Consider the following 18,016-nt stretch of genomic DNA (forward strand, 5'->3'; position numbering starts at 1 on the left):
ACTAATATTCAAAAGATTGTCTCTTTTAATGATTTGACTGTCATTTTTCTATTCTTCAGTGCTTAGTATTCTTTGCCAATTCCTCAAATAGCAGGTGAATGTTAATTTTGAACTTCCAGCAATTAAAACTTAATTACGTTATGTTAACTCAAATTGGATTAAAACTGTAAAGGCTTAAGATAAAGGGATGAAGTTTTAACTGGGGATTTTCAGGAATAAAATGCAGATAACGGTTGTCATTAAACTTAAATTTAAGATTGAAATTCAAAAGCACCTGAAAAAAATTAGTGGTGGTCCAAACCACCCTACAAAAAAAAGATGGCATTTTAAATTTTTAATAAGAACCGATTGAGATAAAACAAAGCAAGGCAGCAGAAAGGAAGTGAGGCCCTCCAGAAGATTGTATTATAATGATTTCTATGACCAATGCCTCAACTTTGAGGCATTTACTGATTGTAAATAGAAAATACGAAATCTTAAAATGCTAAGAGACTGGTAAAATGAGAAATAACTGGAAGCTACAGACAATCCCATCACATACTAAATGTGAATGATGAAATTGTTAGAAAATCTGGGTTGACAACCCACTTGAGAAATTGGCAGAACCATCACAAATCTGCTAAAATGTTGGCGCAACCAAAATGGCATGAAAGAAATCAGTAGAAACTGAAAAATTCTTGTGGGAAGCAAGCACCGATATTTTGGTTATGGGATCATTTCTGAATTTTTAATACGGTTTAAAAACACATCAAGTTTTTTTTTTTTTTTAAATGCCTCTATGAAGAAAAAAATGAAATCTTGTCAATGAAAACTAGAGAAATCCTCCCAAACTACTAAAGCTGTTTCTTTGGAGACAAATTACTATGAACGTTTATACATAATGAAGAGAAGCAAGTTGGGGTTTTTTTTTGTTGTTTTTGGTCTTTTTTTTTTTTTTTTTGGTAAAATGATAAATTTGATGAATTGATTATTTTACAAATTATTTTTTGGCAGCCTGGGCTCTCAGCTATTTGAGCTTCAGTATCCTGCCCTGCCCTGCTTGGTGAGTGGGGTTTCTAGGAGGCTACCAAGCTGCTGTGGGGACTGGTAGGGGAGGCCAGGACGGCTCTGAGTTCTCTGTTCTTGCTTTGTGGCTCTGGCTGCTGGTGCCTGTGAGTGGCTGGGGCTTTCCTGCTGCAGAGGTCTGGTCCCTTCCTGTTAGTGAATCTCTCCTTCTGAGGTCCCCTGCCCATCACCAGCAGGCTTCTAGTACATTGCAGGCACGTGATTGCTCTTGTAATTGACACTTCCGCGTCCTTCAACCATACTTTGAAGCTCATGGACAGCGGCCATGACTTATCCAGCTTTTCCTCTCCTGCCCAAGCCTGAGGCTTCGCATACCATAAGTGCTTAAACAGTGTTTCTTGAATGAATGGAGAGACGTGGGAAAGACTTTTTGTTTTAATAAATGTGTTATTTCGCCAGGAGTTAATTCTCAAGTCCTTCCAGCTGGGTTCCACGTCCCTGTACTTCCCTCTCCTGTGGCAAATACAGCCGTGCTGTCCCTCTGTGTGGGACAGTCCACTGCCCTCATGTGTGCACCCCCAGACTCAGCAACAGTGGCTCCTCAACACACGTCAGTCCAACTAATTATTTTATGATTGGAAGTGAGCCTCCAAAGAGCCGAAGGAAATTCTCTGGGCATGGTGTTTCCAGAGTGACATTTCAAAACTCCTTTTAATGTAGAGATCTTTAAAGGCGACTTCTTTCCATTCATCTTAACTTATTAATATCATTTGGCTGATAAGCAACCCATTTACTCAACAGCTCCTTCAAAATCTGCTTCGTGCCACGGTTCTAAGCAATAGGAGACAGCTGTGAATAAAACAGACACTTGATTTCATAAGTATTATATTCAGTAATTTCTTTTGTTCTAAATATTTTCTTTCTAAAAGCAACTGTGTTGGAAATAGAGGTCTCTCTATTTTTCATTCCTCCTGAATTTGTAACATGAGTGGGATTTCCCAGACGCTCTTTCGTTATTTAGTGCTGAGATGAACACGCTACAAATTTTTAATTGCTTCGTTCATCCATGAATATTGGAAATAATCCATCATCATCAAACGAGATGTTTTCTCATTTCTCTCATCACAGAAACAAATTATTAATGTGAAAAATGTTCTGTCTTCCCTTTTGCATTTTTCACTTAATATTTTAAAATCCTGGTAGTGATGAAAGGGTTATGATATTGTCATAATGGGGTCTAAAAAAGCTGCTGATGTAAATCCCGAGTTGCCCTTGAGTGAATCGAGATGATGACTTCAGGTTTCTATAAATATTTTCTGCATAGTTTCCCAAAGGCCTTTTCCAGAAATCCTTCCTCACGCTCCTATAAAGGGTTACACACAGTTCTGTGATGGTGTTTCTTGCATGGCTCTCATTATTTGCTTGTTTCCCTTCTTCGCTGGATTGCAAGAGACTTACCCAGCTTCACGGCATGAAGTCATGAATTTACGGATGCATTTTCATGTCTTTAAGATAATAACACCAACAGCAAATGTGCCTTGGTGCCAGGCATGGAGCTAACCTCGCTTTATGCATTATTTCCTTTAATCTCTACTGCAACTCTATCACTAGTGCAGGTATCTTACTACCCGCCCCTCCTTTTACCAGGAAGGACCCTGTCGGAGATTTGGAGAGGTTAATTAGCTTTCCCAGGCTTACACAGCGACAATGACCGAGTGGGATAAGAGCCCCCCGTCTGACTTCCTGGAAGCTCCTATTTTCACATTACTCTGCGCTGCTGAGGAGTTTCAGTGAACTGTAACTTGAAATGGTTTCTTAAGTCTTCCTCTACTAGTCTTCTATGGGACACAGATGGCTGCATCCCATGGGCATCTGACTGGGGGCGTCAGAAGGAAAAAAGCCTTTCGAAAGGGAAGAACCCCTAGAGGAAATCAGAGGAAATGGACAACAGGCACAAAATAAAGGGGTGTATTTGGTGCTAGATGGGGCGTGGAAGTAGAATTTTTACCTGATCGGAGAGATCTTTCTAGGGAGCCATCCCTAAGGGGCTTGGTGATCATCTCCTGATGATAAGTGAGAACTCCTGGTGTCTTTCCAGGTAAATGTTATTCCAAACATTCAGCCCAATCAAGGACGACAAGAAAAGAAGGAAGCGAAGGTAAGTGGTCATTTGGCAAGAAGGTCTCAAACTCAGCATTACGGACTTTTTTTTTTTTTTTTAAGATTTTATTTATTTATTTATTTGACAGACAGAGATCACAAGTAGGCAGAGAGGTAGGCAGAGAGAGAGGAGGAAGCAGGCTCCCCGTTGAGCAGAGAGCCCGATGCGGGGCTCAATCCCAGGACCCCGAAATCATGACCTGAGCTGAAGGCAGAGGCTTTAACCCACTGAGCCACCCAAGCGCCCAGCATTATGGACTTTTTAGGTAGTATTATGGGTTGACTTGTGTCCCTCTCCAAATTCAGATGCTGACGTTCTGACCCTTAGTACCTCAGAAGGGAACCTTATTTAGAGAGAGAGGCTCTTGACAGAGGTAACCAGGTTGGAATTAGGTCATGAAGGTCCACCAGCCCAGTATGACTGGTAACGTCACAAAAAGGGGACACTGAAACACCGAGATATACACAGGGAAGACAATGTGAAGAGACACAGGAAGACAGACATCTGCAAGCCCTGGAGAGGGGCATGGAACAGATGCTTCCCTCACAGCCCTTCAAAGGAGCTAACACAGACGCGGGAACTGTGAGACAGCATGGTGGTGTTGTCTGAGGCAGTCGGCCTGTGGGACTTTGTTCCTGAACCCCAGCAGAAAAACGTGTAGGTTGGATGAGTCTTTGTTGTGAGAGGCTGCCCCAGGTGTTGTGGGACATTTAGGGCCATCCCAGGCCTCTACCCACTCGGTGCAGTAGCACCTCTGTCTCCCAGCTGCGGCAACCCAGAATGTCTCCGAACATTGCCAAGCATCCCCGTGGGGCCACCTGTCTAGACTTCCTCTGGCCTTGAGGCAGACATTGCTCCAGACTTCAGAGGCACATCCACAGCTCATTTCACAGCATCCAGCAGGCCCTGGTGATTTCTCAGGCAGAACCATGCACTTAATTTGGAAGTTTCACTTCATCTGAACAGGGACCACTCACGAAGCATGCTGTGTGACCGGCAAATGTTCTAATCAACTGGAGATTGAGATAAGCTAGAGAAACCCTGAGTCATGCTCAAAGGAAACTGCGGGGATGTCATCTTCCTTAAATCTGGACAGCACTTTGTCTGAAGACAAAGGAATCTATAGAGGTTACCCTTTGGTGAGGGTGTTAGCCTTGTCATTCCACAGGAGCAATTAAAGAAGGAAAATGATGCTTTTGTGTTATATGAAAACAGACAATTCACTGCCTCAGCATAAAAGCTGTGGCAGAAGGATCTAAACAGATAGTGAAGAATTATATAAGTATTTTTTTATTAGCTTAAGGGTGGAAATCAGGCATTCATTGGTTGCATATAACACCCAGTGCTCATCACAAGTGCCCTCCTTAATGCCCATCACCCCGTTACCCCATCCCCCACCGCCACCCCTCCAGCAACCCTCAGTTTGTCTCCTAGAGTTAAGAATTTGTTGTGGTTTTTCTCCCTCTCTGTTTTCATCTTCTTTTACTTTTCCTTCCTTTCCCCTGTGCTCCTCTGTTTTGTTTCTTAAATCCTACTTATGAGTGAGCTCCGTAGGATAATTGTCCTTCTCTGACTTATTTCACTCAGTATAATACCCTCTAGTTCCTATGTAAGTATTTTAATAAACTAGCACAAAGGCTTTGATTAGGTTACTGTGTAGTGGCACGTGTGCGAGGTTAGTAGTAGTGAATGGAGCAGAATAGAAAAAACAGCAGCAGGCACCTTAGGGGTGTGGCTAAATCCTTCTGCATCCTTACAGTTCCAGAGGGATTCCTAAAAGGTCACTTTCCTCAGAGCTACCATAATTATCCTTTCCTCTGCCTAATGGCTATGCTGCATCCTCTAGTCAGATGACAGATTTTTTCCAACAGGTCAATGTTCTCTTTTGCTAAGAGTTTAAGTGTGTTGACAAAGTCTGGATTATAAATTTGTAAGAGATACTTTAAAGTAGGGACGCCTACAATTTAATGAACTCCAGGATTTTCTTGACAGTCCTGGTCTATAATTGATCAGGCATTGCCGATTCATCTTTTTTCCTCACATTTTAAATGCCTGCTTCTTTCTCTTCTCATGCACACATATGCATACACTATAATTTCTGTCTGTCTATGTATGTTTTATCGTGAGTGACTGAAAAGACTGAGACATTCCGATCCCCTCTACCTCTCTGACTTGGGAGCTCCCCGATGTGACCCCCAGCTCACCAGCCCATCGCTTCTCCCTGTGGTGGAGTGTATGGCTCCCAGGAGCAGGAGACAGAAAACGAGTCAGTCTGGGCTCTTCTACATCCTGGCTGGATCTCTGACCTCCTACTTCTTTGTATGAAATAGATGCACTGACCCCCGTGTGCCCCCTTCGTGGGAATGCAAGAATGAGAGAGGCAGTATGCATGAACGTGGTCTGTGCAATCACCTGCTTCCACCCGGAGGAAACAGGGCAGTGTGGGGGAGTGGAGGAGGGAGGGTGTCACAGGTCTATGAAAGTGTAGAGCTGGGGGAATGGCAGACCCGAGTCTCCTAGTAGTCAGTGCTGGACAGAAACAGGACACCTTAGCGACATGTCTCCCCGGGCCACCATGGTTGGGTTCATCCTCCTGAAGTAGAAACTGATAGCCCTATACCTGGAAGGAGGATCTTTCTAAAGCTTTGAAATTTACAGTATAGAAATTGTTGGGCCATGAGATCATCTGATTTTTATTGCTCAGGTGGAGATGGCTTCACTTTACGCTGTGAAACAAAACATGCCTGAATTCTCACGGAGGCACTCTGGAGGCAGGACCCTTGCTTAAGGAGGTCCTGCGAAGGGAGAGATGTGTTCCAGGCAGAGGAAGCAAAAACGAGCTTCAGGGAGAAAGCAGACAAGCAAACCAAAGACAAGAGGAGAGAGCCAAAGCTCGGAAAGCCAGTATGGGGGACTCACTGGGTGGGGACAAGGGTAGCTGTTCATGCTGGAGTCTTCCTCTTCTCCCCAGGCCCTCTCTGTCCTGCCCAGTGGTTCCAGTGAGGGCCAGTCTGTGTTCCAGCTGCTGGTGGCCCTTTACTGCTTGCCTAACATGCTCCCTGCAGAGGAGCAAGGCAGGTGTTCCTCTCCACCCCATTTGATAGCACGGAAGAGGGAAACTCAAGAAGTTAAAGCATGGACAAGTAGGGTCTCTGAGAGTTATTTGTCCACTTGTGTTCACGGCAGCATGATTCACAATAACCAAAGGATGGAACTGACCTAAATGACTGTCAGGGGATGAACGGATAAATAACACATGGTCCATACATACGCTAGAATACTCTTCAGCTGTACAACAGAAAAGGAACTCTGACACATTCTACAGCAGGGATGGACCTTGAAGACATTATGCTGAGTGAAATAAACCAATCACAAAGGGACAAATGTTGTACGGATCCATGTGTATGAGATGTCTAGAGTAGCCCAGTTCAAAAAACAGAAGGTAGATGATGGTTGCCAGGGGTTGTGGGTGGGGGTGAGGGGTAAATGGGGAGTTATCATTTAACGGATATGGAGTTTCAGGTTTGTAAGATGAAAATGTTCTGGAGATTGGCAGTACAACCATATGAATATACTTAACGTTACTAAACTTAACATTACTAAACTTTAAAATGGTAAAGAGTACATTTTACATTATTTGTATTTTACCACAATTTAACATAAAAATTTAAAAAAAGAAGTAGGACACTAGTGCCAAGTCAAAGAGCCAGAGTTAAAACTATTTGAACTCTACTTCTGACTCAAAGTCTGTAAAGCTTCGCTGCACTACAGGGAAGTGAAAAGAAGAAACCCCCCGCCCCCCAAAAAAAAACAACAGAAGGAGAGTGCAGTGACCCCACCCTCTCTTCTTCCTCTTCACTTTCAAAAGAGTGGAGTTTAGTATCTGGAGACCTCTAGAACAAAACTCCTTTCAGAGGGGTGGGGTTATACTTTTTTCTTTTCCCTTTGTGTTATTGTCTATTTTCCTAAGTTTCTATAATGAGGATGGATTACCTTGGTAAGAGGCAGGGGAAAGTGCTGATTCTCTTTTAGAAGAGAACATGGTGCCCACACCTTTGACCTGCTTGGGTGATCATAGTTACAGATGTTCTGCAGGGGTGAAGCAGACTGCGGTTTCCTGTGTGTCACCAGCCTGTGCCCTTCCAGCCTGGGGGCAGCCTTTGTCCGTTTTTTCCCCTTCACTCCCCCAACCCCAGAGCAGGGGCCCCATGTGGACGGCCCTGGCATCAAGACTAGAGGACCACACCTTGGGTAGCCATGCTGGGACGTGGAACCAGCACTGTGCTCACATCAGAAAAGCTGCATGTGACTCCTGGCCCTGTTTCCTCATCGGCTGTGTCCTGCCTTGTGAGATTGTTATGAGCACAGAATGAGATGCTAGATGGGAAGGGCTCAGTGCCATCTCTGGTCAGGCCACCCTTGCTGTCATCACTGCACCAGCCACTGAAACTCTCAGACCCTCAACATCTTTATCTGAAAAAAGAAGGGGTTGGGTTGGGTTAACCCCTAAGGTTTTCTTCAGTGTTTGCCTTCAAAGACTATTTGGTTGTTTCAATGGTAACATGGAGTAGTTGTAACTTCTTACAAGGTTGGGCTATGAGTGGGATGGGAAATACTTAGCCAACAATCATCATGTCATCATGTGGGCGGGTGTGGTCCAATGGGTGGAAGGATCATGGGCAGACAGGGCAGACCTGAGCTCATGGGGCTCATTGAGCCTGAGGGCTCACACTGGGGCTGCTCAGGCCAGCTGTGAATGAAACCCTGCTCTGCCAGTTCCTGTGGGTCTACATGTGGTGACAGCATTGGGAAGTCAAAATGAACCACCAAAATGGAAAAGAACTGAGCAAAGGTGTCATTCCTCCACAAAGGACTAGGTTTCCCATCCTCAGAGAGCTCAGGGGGCTCCGGTGGAGGTGATAGCTCCTGGAAGTGATAAAGAGGAGGCCCAAAAAACTTTGAGTGGCTAAATACTCCACCTGGGAATGAAGAGATCCAAGAGAAGCAGAGGTGAGTCCTAACCACTCCGACAATTCCTTAGAGAGAATGCTGTTCTGATGCATAAGTTTCTGGGTCTAAGGCCCATCAACCAGGTGGCACCAGCCAAGTCCTTCAGTGTTTATGAAAACAGTAATGCTGTGGTTACTTCTGTAGTAGTACCAGTAATGTAGCATTAGCTCTAGTAGTACTGATGACGATGATGACGGCGATGAAGGTAAACTCCACCAAATGCCACTCGTAACCGCTTTACACACATTACATTTGAACCCTGACAAAGTATTTAGGCATTTAGTAATACCAATCCCAGGTTATAGAACACAAGGCCAAAGCCCAGAGAGGTTAAGCAATGGGCCTCCGTTTTCCCGGAGAGACCAGCAGAGTTTATCTTGTATTCTTAAGTGGGAGTTGGACAAGAAAGATGAAAGCTATCTCCCATGTGACCCTGACGCCGTATGGAGCCGCCCCATGTGCTGGGCAGCCCTTCCTTCTCCTCCTGCCTCCTTTTGGGATCTGGGCTTCCAGCACTTGTAACTGCATTTGTTTACATTGCTCTGTTTTCGCCAAGTAAATATAGCTCTCCATCCTGGCACGGGAAGCATATTTAGCTGGGATCGGTCTATTTTCATGAAAGCTTTAGTAACATTGAGGGCTACAAAAACCATTTGAAGCAGGCATCATGGACTTTGGCATCTGAACAGGGTCTATACCTTCCTCACTTTGTCACGGGAAGCCAGATAGTCCCCTCCCCATCTAGGTTTCCTCCTCTTTACGTTTGAGTAAATGGTTTCTTCATCTAGTCATTCTGAAGTGCCACCGGTAGGATGAACTGAAAAGTTCTTTATAAAGAGTAAATTTTCATAAAAAGACATGGCATTCTTCGTTCTTGGGGGGGGGGAATCTTTTACTTTTATTTTCTTATTACTAGTCAATACCCATTCACATCTTTATTATTCACATGCATGAGGAAAAAAAAATCTATAATCTCTTCATGCAGAAAGGAGAATAATAGCAGGTAACACTTTAGCATAGGTCCTTCCAGACCTTCTATCTAAAGGAAAGGTGCCCTTGTCTTGTAATTCTAACTTGGTAACAACAGGTGCTGATGAGGTGGAGAGGGGAGAAGATAAACCTACGGAGGCATATGGGGAGCTGGGGCTGAAGGGGGGCGGTGGACACCCGTCCTCAGAAGCCCCCAGACCGGCAGCTAGGAGAGGGATCCGTTAAGGCAGATAGGCCGGTCAAGTGGGGAAACAGTAAAAAGGAAAAACAAGGTGACCATTTTATTGAAGTAAAACATATAAATGTACCTTCATGTAACAATATCTTGAAGGGACAAAGCCTCTTTGTTAAGTATGTGACAGTGGATTGAAGTTTTAGATAGACTTTTTTTTTTTTAAAGATTTTATTTATTTATTTGACAGAGAGAGATCACAAGTAGGCAGAGAGGCAGGCCGAGAGAGAAAGAGAGAGAGAGAGAGAGAAAGGGGGGGAAGCAGGTTCCCTGCTGAGCAGAGAGCCCGATGTAGGTCTTGATCCCAGGACCCTCAGATCATGACCCAAGCCGAAGGCAGAGGCTTAACCCACAGAGCCACCCAGGCGCCCCTTAGATAGACTTCTAAAAACTTGAAAAAAAGAACAGCTTTAAAGTTAGAGAAACAACTCAAAGACAGTCGGGGAAACAATCTGAGTTCAGAATCTTCTAGAAGAAACAGAATATCCCAATTATTTTACATTTGTCCCATCTGCACCAGCAGGAAAGCTACTTTCCCTCTACTGTTTATTAGAAGCAAACGGTTTGGCTTTGATGCAATGTACTTCCTCACTCATATTCCATTGCTTTGCATAATAACAAAAACAAGTGCAACTGGCCAAACCAGTTTGTGGACAAACATACGCACGTCTCTTGGTAACCCCACACCGTTGGAGCAGAAGTGCACCGCTGACCCCGAATCCCGCTTCCTGGGCACACACACATCTCTGCCGCCAGACAGTATGTTTAAAGTAAGCACAAGGCAAGCATCAGCCACCTATTGGAAGATGTCTAATATAGGGTAAACACAGAGAAAAACAGTTGTGTCCATGAAGATGCTTTCACCGCACGTAACAGAAACCCAGACATAAGCTGGTTTTTAGGGAATAAGGAGATTTATTATCTCAAATAGCTGGAAGTTTAGAAGTAAGATGGGAGTGATTCAGGGATTGAACTATGTCACCGGGGCCCCAGGTTACTGCCATCTCCTCACAGGGCTGTTTGCGGCATCAGCTTCATCTTGCAACCATGGCTAATCCTGGAGCATCAGGTTTCCTTTTTCTGGTTCAGCGGGAGAAAGAGAGAAGCAAGAGGAGTCCACCCATGGGATCAGGTCCGTCCCTTCCGTCTGACTGGCCCCACCTGGGCCCCTTGCCCATCCCCGGAGTACTTACAACCATCGTCAGAGAAATGGTAAGTGCTGACTGGTTTAATTTATCAACATCCTTTCCTGGAGTGGGACATGAGCTCGGTTTCCTACTCCTGTGACTCTCATAAGCTGGGTGAACACTTGAGCAAAACTAGATTCTGTTATGGAAAAGGAAGGCGGGACAGGACTCAGGGAAAGACGGGGTGACTCCTACAGTAAACTTTCCCTAGTTCGCAGCATGGCTGCTGGCCAATGGTGTTCCCTCAGATCATGGCATCCTCTACTCTTAGCGAGAGCAGCTCAAAGTGACAACGGGGAAGCACAGAAACTGGTGGCACTTTAATTCAGGATCACAAATGTGGATGGGCTTTCCACGGTGCCAGGCGGCCCACCCACACATCCCCTGGTTGGTCACCGTCCCGCTTTGCCAAGAAGCCTCTCACAGCTTCTCTCCCCTTCCACTCCAACACCTGCTTTCTGCTCTGCTCAGATACTCTGGCTGATGCCTTTCTGCCAGACTCCACTGAGGAAACAGAAGCTGCCAGATTGTTCTGTAATCACCTCTGCTGTGTGGCTGCCTCTGCCCAGGATGCTGGCTCCCTGTGGGTACGGTTGATGACCCAGCCCCTGGCCCTGGACCCCTCCCCCAGGTCACCTTCGCAGGCCCTTACTCTGGCAAGTGCCACACACCCCCCCCCAACTCTATGAGCATACAGAACTTCGGGAGCTTGCGGCTTAAAAACAAAGCAAAACCACTTCCTTGACCATCTTTCCATCCTTTCAACATCATGACATCTTCAAAAGGTTGCATACAGTCACCGGCTCCCATCCCTCAGTCCTCCCCCTCTCAATTCACTGTCCTGGACCCTCTAAGTCCACCCGCCGTGCCACTGAACCGGTTCTAGCCATGGTTAGGAGCCACCACGATTTGCCAGACAGCCACTTGCGACCTGTATGGGAGGTGACCCTCAGCGCTTTCCTCAGCCACCACTTCTTTCAGCAGATGCTGAAAAGTTCCTGCTCAGTAAACATGAGCTACTACTGTTATTATTAAATTTCTTTTTTTGGAAATATTGATACAGAAAGACTACTATTATACCTGGGGATTCTTTTTTTCCTTGCAGTGGAAATAGGACTTGACAGAGCCTAGAGTCTGAATGGCTCTCCTCTTTCATTATGATTGGTAGCTCAGTTTACTCATTTATACCATATTGTGAATGTCTAACTTTGGTTCTTCTTCTTCCTCTTCTCTTCCTCCTCTTTTTCTCCCCTTTCTATCTGCTAGTATCTTTTTAGATCCAGATTGACAGATAAAAATACAGAACTGATGTTTCCATGGAAGAATTAATGGTTTAAATTTTTGTCTTCTTATCATAAAGTACTGCATGCACACATTTAAAAAAATTCTTAAAATACAGGGATGCCTGGGTGTCTGAGTCAGTTTAAGCATCTGACTCTTGATTTCAGCTCAGGTCATGATCTCAAGGTGGTAAAATTGAGCCCCACATCAGGCGCAGCTGGGAGCCTGCTTGAGATTCTCTCTCCCTCTCTCTCTGCCCCCCACCTCTCTAAATAAAATATTAAAAAAAAGTCTAACAATACAAACGGATAAAACATGAAATGTAAAAGCCGATCTCTTTACCCACACCCTCATATATAATGTACTTGCAGCTTAACATAATCATCTCTATTATTTCTTTTTTCCCAGAAATTTGTATGTGTATAAATATACATGATCTTTGGAGTTTCATTTATAATAATACTGTATTCTGCCCAATTTTTTTCACTTAAAATAATTTAGCTTGGATATTTTTCTTTTCATTATGGATAAATGTATTGATTCTTCTGAACAGCTAGGTAGTATTGATTTCACAAGTTATTATAGTTCAGTTAATGCTCTCTTGATAGACATTTAAATTTTGCCTTGTTGTTTTACTCTTACAGATAATATTACCATGCCCTGTATTGTCCTGTATTACCATGCCCTATATCATCCCTGTACGATATGGATTTGCCTCCTTGTGCAAGTGTTTCTGTGGGAAAAATTCCTGGAAGGAAAATTGCTGAGTTAAAGAAAATGTGCTTCTAAAATTTTTATATATTTATATATTTATATATATATTTTACTTTTAAAATTTTAAAAGTTCTTGTCAAATTGCTTTCCAAAGATGTCGTGGCAATTTGCATTCCATTAGCAATATGTGAGAGTTCCTATTTCCCATATCCTTGAGAGTGAACAAAATTTAATTTTTGTGAATATACTAAGTTAAAAAACTGTATTTGATTTTATCTTACGTTTCTTTGATTAAAAAGCTGAAAAAATCTTTTCACATGTTTATTGTCTATTTGCTTTTTTTGGCTGTACACTGTTTACCTTTGCCTATTTTTTCATTAAATTGTTTGTTTTTTGTTCTTGCTGATTTTTAGATCTGTTTGTGTATTAAAGAAACTCATCTCCTTCCTGTTATATAAATTACAAACATTTTTTTTTTTCTATCCTGTGGTTTGTCTCTTGATTTTGTGTATGGTATTCTCTGTCTTGCCAAAGTGCTAATTGTTATGTAATTTTGTCAATCTTCTATTATATGTTTCTTGACCTTCACCTGTTCAAAACTGGGGGAAAAAATTACCAATGATTTTTCTAGTATTGCTACAGTTTCGTGTCTTACATTTTTAAGTTATTAAGTTAGAAATGACTTGAGTCCAAGAAGTGAGGTACCCAGTGACTTGTCTGGCACTAACATTTCTGAATTATTCATATTCTTCCATGGACTTAAAATATCATTTATATTCTAAATTCTCAAATGTATTTAGGTCTATTTCTGGGATCTCTGTTCTCCACTAACATTTTGTTATTTCCTGTACTTTCTCTGCAATGTCTTTCTGTGTTTCCTGTAATTTCTCTACCTATCAAATGTCTTAACGGTGGGTGAAATTAGTTCTCCCTCCCGTCATTATTCTGTTTATAGTAGTACCGGCTATTTTCACTCCTTTATTATTCCAAGCGCCCTTCGTATCGTTTTGTCAGGTTCTCAAAAAAAATTCTGCTGCCATTTGGGCTGGAATTACAATTGCTTCAGGGAAATGAAGCTATGTTGTGCCGTTTACTCCTGTCTTCTTTTATGTTCCCAAATTAATCAGGATACTATGGACTATGCTGCAAGAATAATTAAATGTTTAAATCTCAGTAGATTAATTCAACAATGTTTTGTTTCTCACGCATACAAATTCCAATGTGGTTCAGCTGGTCTTTGGGATAAAGGTCCATTTCAGTAGCAACTGCACTGCCCAGGCTAATCTGATCTTACAGCTTTGCTCTCTCAACACGAGGCCTCCATGGACTGTGGAAGAAATATTTATGGTTCAACAATTACCCATGTGCTCCCTCAGATTTCTCCCCCCCGCCCAGTAGTTACATGGGGGCCATTAGACTAATTATGGACAATGGGTTTTGAACTGAAATGATGTGTCTCACTTTGGGGTCAAAGCTTAGAAAAACCGATGTGAATTTTTCCTGTGATCTCTTCCCTGTTGGCCAATTGCTGAAACACTCAGTTGAAATGATATGGTTAAAGACAGATAGATTCCCTGGAGACTTTCATGGCTCATATCAAACCTGGTGTGCACTTGAAATAACCTTTATTGTGTCAAGGTCACTGAAATTCTTGCCATGTGTGTGTGAATCTGTATATATATATGTATATATACTGTTTATATGTGTGTATGTATACTGCATATATGTGTGTGTGTATAGACGTATAGATGTAGAGATACCTCCTATCCTGACCAATATAAAAATTAATACCAAAAGTGATATGCTGCTGGAAAAAAACTTCAAATATTGGCTTGGCAATCAGGTAGTAACAATGAGAAAACTGATTTTAGAGGCAGGAAGAAGGCAAAACATTTGGTAAAGGTGTTCCTTGTGATTATCTTAAAGGTGGTTCATTTACCAAACTTACAGTTCAGTGAGGAGATGTCAGGAAACAGAACTTCAGGATTATATGTGGTTGCTGGGGCATTTGGGTGGCTCAGTCATTAAGCATCTGCCTTTGGCTCAGGTGATGATCCCAGGGTTCTGGGATCGAGCCCCGCATCGGGCTCCCTGCTCCGTGGGAAGCCTGCTTCTCTCTCTCCCACTCCCCCTTGCTTGTGTTCCTTCTCTCGCTATGTCTCTCTCTGTCAAATAAATAAATAAAATCTTCAAAAAATTATATGTGGTTGCTACTGATTGTGTTTAGCAAAGCATTGAAAGAGAGAGAGAGAGATAAACAAAATGAGTTGAAGAGGGTTGGCAAAAAAGCAAAGAAATAAAGCTTATATAAGAGGTCCCTCAGGGATGCCTGGGGGGCTCCGTTGTCTGCCTCTTCTCCGTTGCATCTGTCTTTGGCTCAGGTCATGATCTCATGGTTCTGGGATCAAGTCCTGTTGGTCTCCTCATTTAGTGGGGAAACTTCTCCCTCTGCCTGCTGCTTCCCCCCTGCTGTGCTCTCTGTCTCTCTCTCTTTGACAAATAGATAAAATCTTAAAAAAAAAAAATGTCATCCCTCAAAGAGAACACTGAATGTGGTTCCTTGCTCAAGGAAATGGCTGGAAGCAGATAGACAGAGCCTACTGTATTTGTGAGAGAGTTGTACAGGACCACCAAAGAAACCATAAAACTGTTCTTAAAAGCCCAAGTTCCCAACCTCAATTCCAGGCAGGAAATGGGCTTTGAAAGCTGTGTAGTCCTATGGAGGGACAACACGCCCAGTGCCCACATCAGGTATGACCCAGGAAGGTAACAGAACAGGAAAGATTTCCCAGTTGGTGGTGCCAAGAAGTTCTGAGAACTGTCCCACAGTCTGGGAGTGGACCTGGGATGTTGTATCTGTACCCATGGTGTATTGTTTGAACCAGGGTAGGGCAGTTGTCTTATGTTTGCCTAATCAGAGTCTATGAGAAATTTGAGAGTGGGACGGAGATGTTCCTGTTAATCTGAGAGGCTTTGTTGTTCTGAGGTAATAAGAACCATCATGGGGGTTGACTGTCTCTCAACCATCAAGTGTGCTGAGAATTCTGTAAAGAAAGCTGATCTTTATAGAGAAGGAAAAAAAAATGCTTCTTGTGCAGAAGCAGAGATAAGAAACCATAAGTATAGGGGAGGAAGGAAAGAGAGAGAGAAATATGATTCAGCCTGAGTCTCTGGGAGCTTTCTATTCCTCCTGGCTCCCTCTAGTTTAAGTCCCAAGCTGCCTTCCATGGGTTCCAGGAGATACCCCTGTATCATTATAGTCCATCTCCTTTTCTTGTTTAAGTTTGATTGTGTTGGTTTCTACCTTTTAAAATTCAAAGAACCTTAAGGGAGGAAGTTCCCATACCTTATCACTGCAAAACATCTCCAGGAAGGGACCTCCCCTTCCTTCCTGCTGTATAGGTTAAGGTCACAGCCATGGCAATGAGATTTCTCAGCCTGGTCTGATTTAAAGTCAATACAAGGGAAACTGGAATATTGACTCATGCTTCCATCCCCACCTCCACTGGCCAAATTTAAGGATTACCTCTTAGTACCAACACTGAGAAAAGCAAGAAAGTCAAATAAAACATAATGATTCCAATTTGCCTTGGAGAAAACTCTACTCTTTATTTTCCTTATTCTTCACTCTCCTGAGCTCTGGAAAAGTTATTTCCTACTCATCTCCTTTCTTCCTTCCTGCAACATCCCCCACCTTCCTTTCTCACTCTTACTCGATGACCTTACTTCTATCCCACTGAGAAAAAAAGAAATTAACAGAAGATAACTTTCTTACCCTTCCAGACTAAATCTGCTAAACTACCAGCAAGCATACGTGTTTTCTTGGCCCTCCCTCCAATGTTTATCAGCACTGCCCAAGAGAATTGTCCTTGAGGATAGAGATGTCTCTGTTCAATACACAGGTTGCTTGCCACGTGTGACTATTGAGCACTTGAAATGTGGCTAGTGCAACTAGGGCACTGACTTTTACATTTTATTTAATTTTAATTAATTTAAATTTAAATGGCCACATCTGGCTTGTTGGGTAGCTGCTGTGTAGGATAACACAGATACAGATAATTCTTGAGTTTCGCTACACAGGGAACAAAGAAATGGGGTGGACAGTCACAGAGGGATAGGGTCAGAGCTGCACTTTTTAAAAGGATGGATAAATGATATTTTAGCACAGGAGATGGAAATGATCCAGTAGAGATAGAAAAATAGATGAAATGGGAGAAAGCAGAGTCAACTGTAGAAACAAAGTAGATCCCAGGTAAAGGCAGGCCATTGCATATGGTGGCATAGTCTCATATGGTGGCCACTAGCCACAGGTGGCTATTTAAATGAATGTTTGTTAGAACATCATGAAATGTTAAATTTATTTCTCAGTCACGTTAGTTATATTTCAAGTACCTTCCATATTAGATGTAATTTCCATCACCAAAGAAAGTGCTGTTAGATAGTGCTGCCCTATACTTTCTGTCTTCTTTTCATATTATCATTCTGCATTTTGCATATTTTTAAAAAGTTTTTTTTAAGTTTTTAAGATCGCCTTTACACACATGCATAGATTTGAGAGCCAGAAAGCCCTCCATTTTTTTCATTCTTTCCCAATTCTTTTCATTCTTTCTCAATTTTCCACTCTCCAAGTCATCACATTGAATTCTTTTATCTTTTTCAAAAATATTCATGTCTTTAATTCTAAATAATTTTCTTGTACTGTTTCTCAATTGTTTTCCAAGGTCTGGGCACTGCTGCAATTTCTTATGAAATGTGTGGAGTTAGCCTGCCCACACCACCTCCTCTATCTCGCTGCACACACATGAACACTTCCTGCCCCTATGTCTCAACAGAGTCAAACAATTATTATGGTAAGATCCATATTTTGTGTTTTAACCCTCCAGCAACTTTAAATCACACTGTAAAATCCAAAATCCTTACCATGATGTGCAAGACCATCCCTCTTCTATCCCCAGGCCACCCTGTTTTACCCTTGTTCACCACACATGGTCCACACTACGCCCTTGCAGTCCCTCCAAAATGTTTCTATTTCAGGGTCTTCCCACTTGCTGTTACTGCTGCCTAGAATGCTCTACTCACAAACCTATCTCCTCCAGTCATTCAACTGTTGCCTCCCCAGAGAGACTGTCCCTGGACACCTTACTGGATGGGGGAAACTCTGGCATTCTCTATCATTTTGTTCAGTTTAATTTATTTATTTATGATCCCAAACAATACCTGGCCTTATGTTTTTGTTTATGTTTGTTTGTTCTCTGTGTTCTCCATTAAAACGTATGCTTCATTAGAGGAGGGTCTTAGGCTTTTCTTTCATTCCAATGTCCCCAGCACCTAGAACATCCTCTGGCACATAGTTGGTGCTCTGGTACTCAAAAGTTATTTGTCTAAATAAATGAATAAGTGAGTAAATTGATGAATTTAGCCATTTCCGAAGCTAAG

The 18,016-nt window shown here is 42.8% G+C and overlaps 1 long non-coding RNA gene across 2 annotated transcripts; it reads left to right on the forward strand.

Annotated features, from left to right (window-relative positions):
• The first annotated feature begins 7,907 nt into the window (after positions 1-7,907).
• Positions 7,908-17,756, forward strand: LOC116879031. 2 transcript variants are annotated; one of them, XR_004384941.1, is made up of 3 exons: positions 7,908-8,176; positions 10,392-10,610; positions 17,302-17,756. It is a non-coding gene; the product is annotated as an uncharacterized LOC116879031 (long non-coding RNA). The 2 variants fall into 2 exon arrangements; XR_004384942.1 differs by having other exon boundaries at positions 10,431-10,610.
• The last annotated feature ends 260 nt before the right edge of the window (positions 17,757-18,016 follow it).

The sequence above is a fragment of the Lontra canadensis genome, unplaced genomic scaffold (assembly GCF_010015895.1).
Source record: "Lontra canadensis isolate GAN:19392208 unplaced genomic scaffold, GSC_riverotter_1.0 scaffold59, whole genome shotgun sequence".
Taxonomy (NCBI): Eukaryota; Metazoa; Chordata; class Mammalia; order Carnivora; family Mustelidae; genus Lontra; species Lontra canadensis.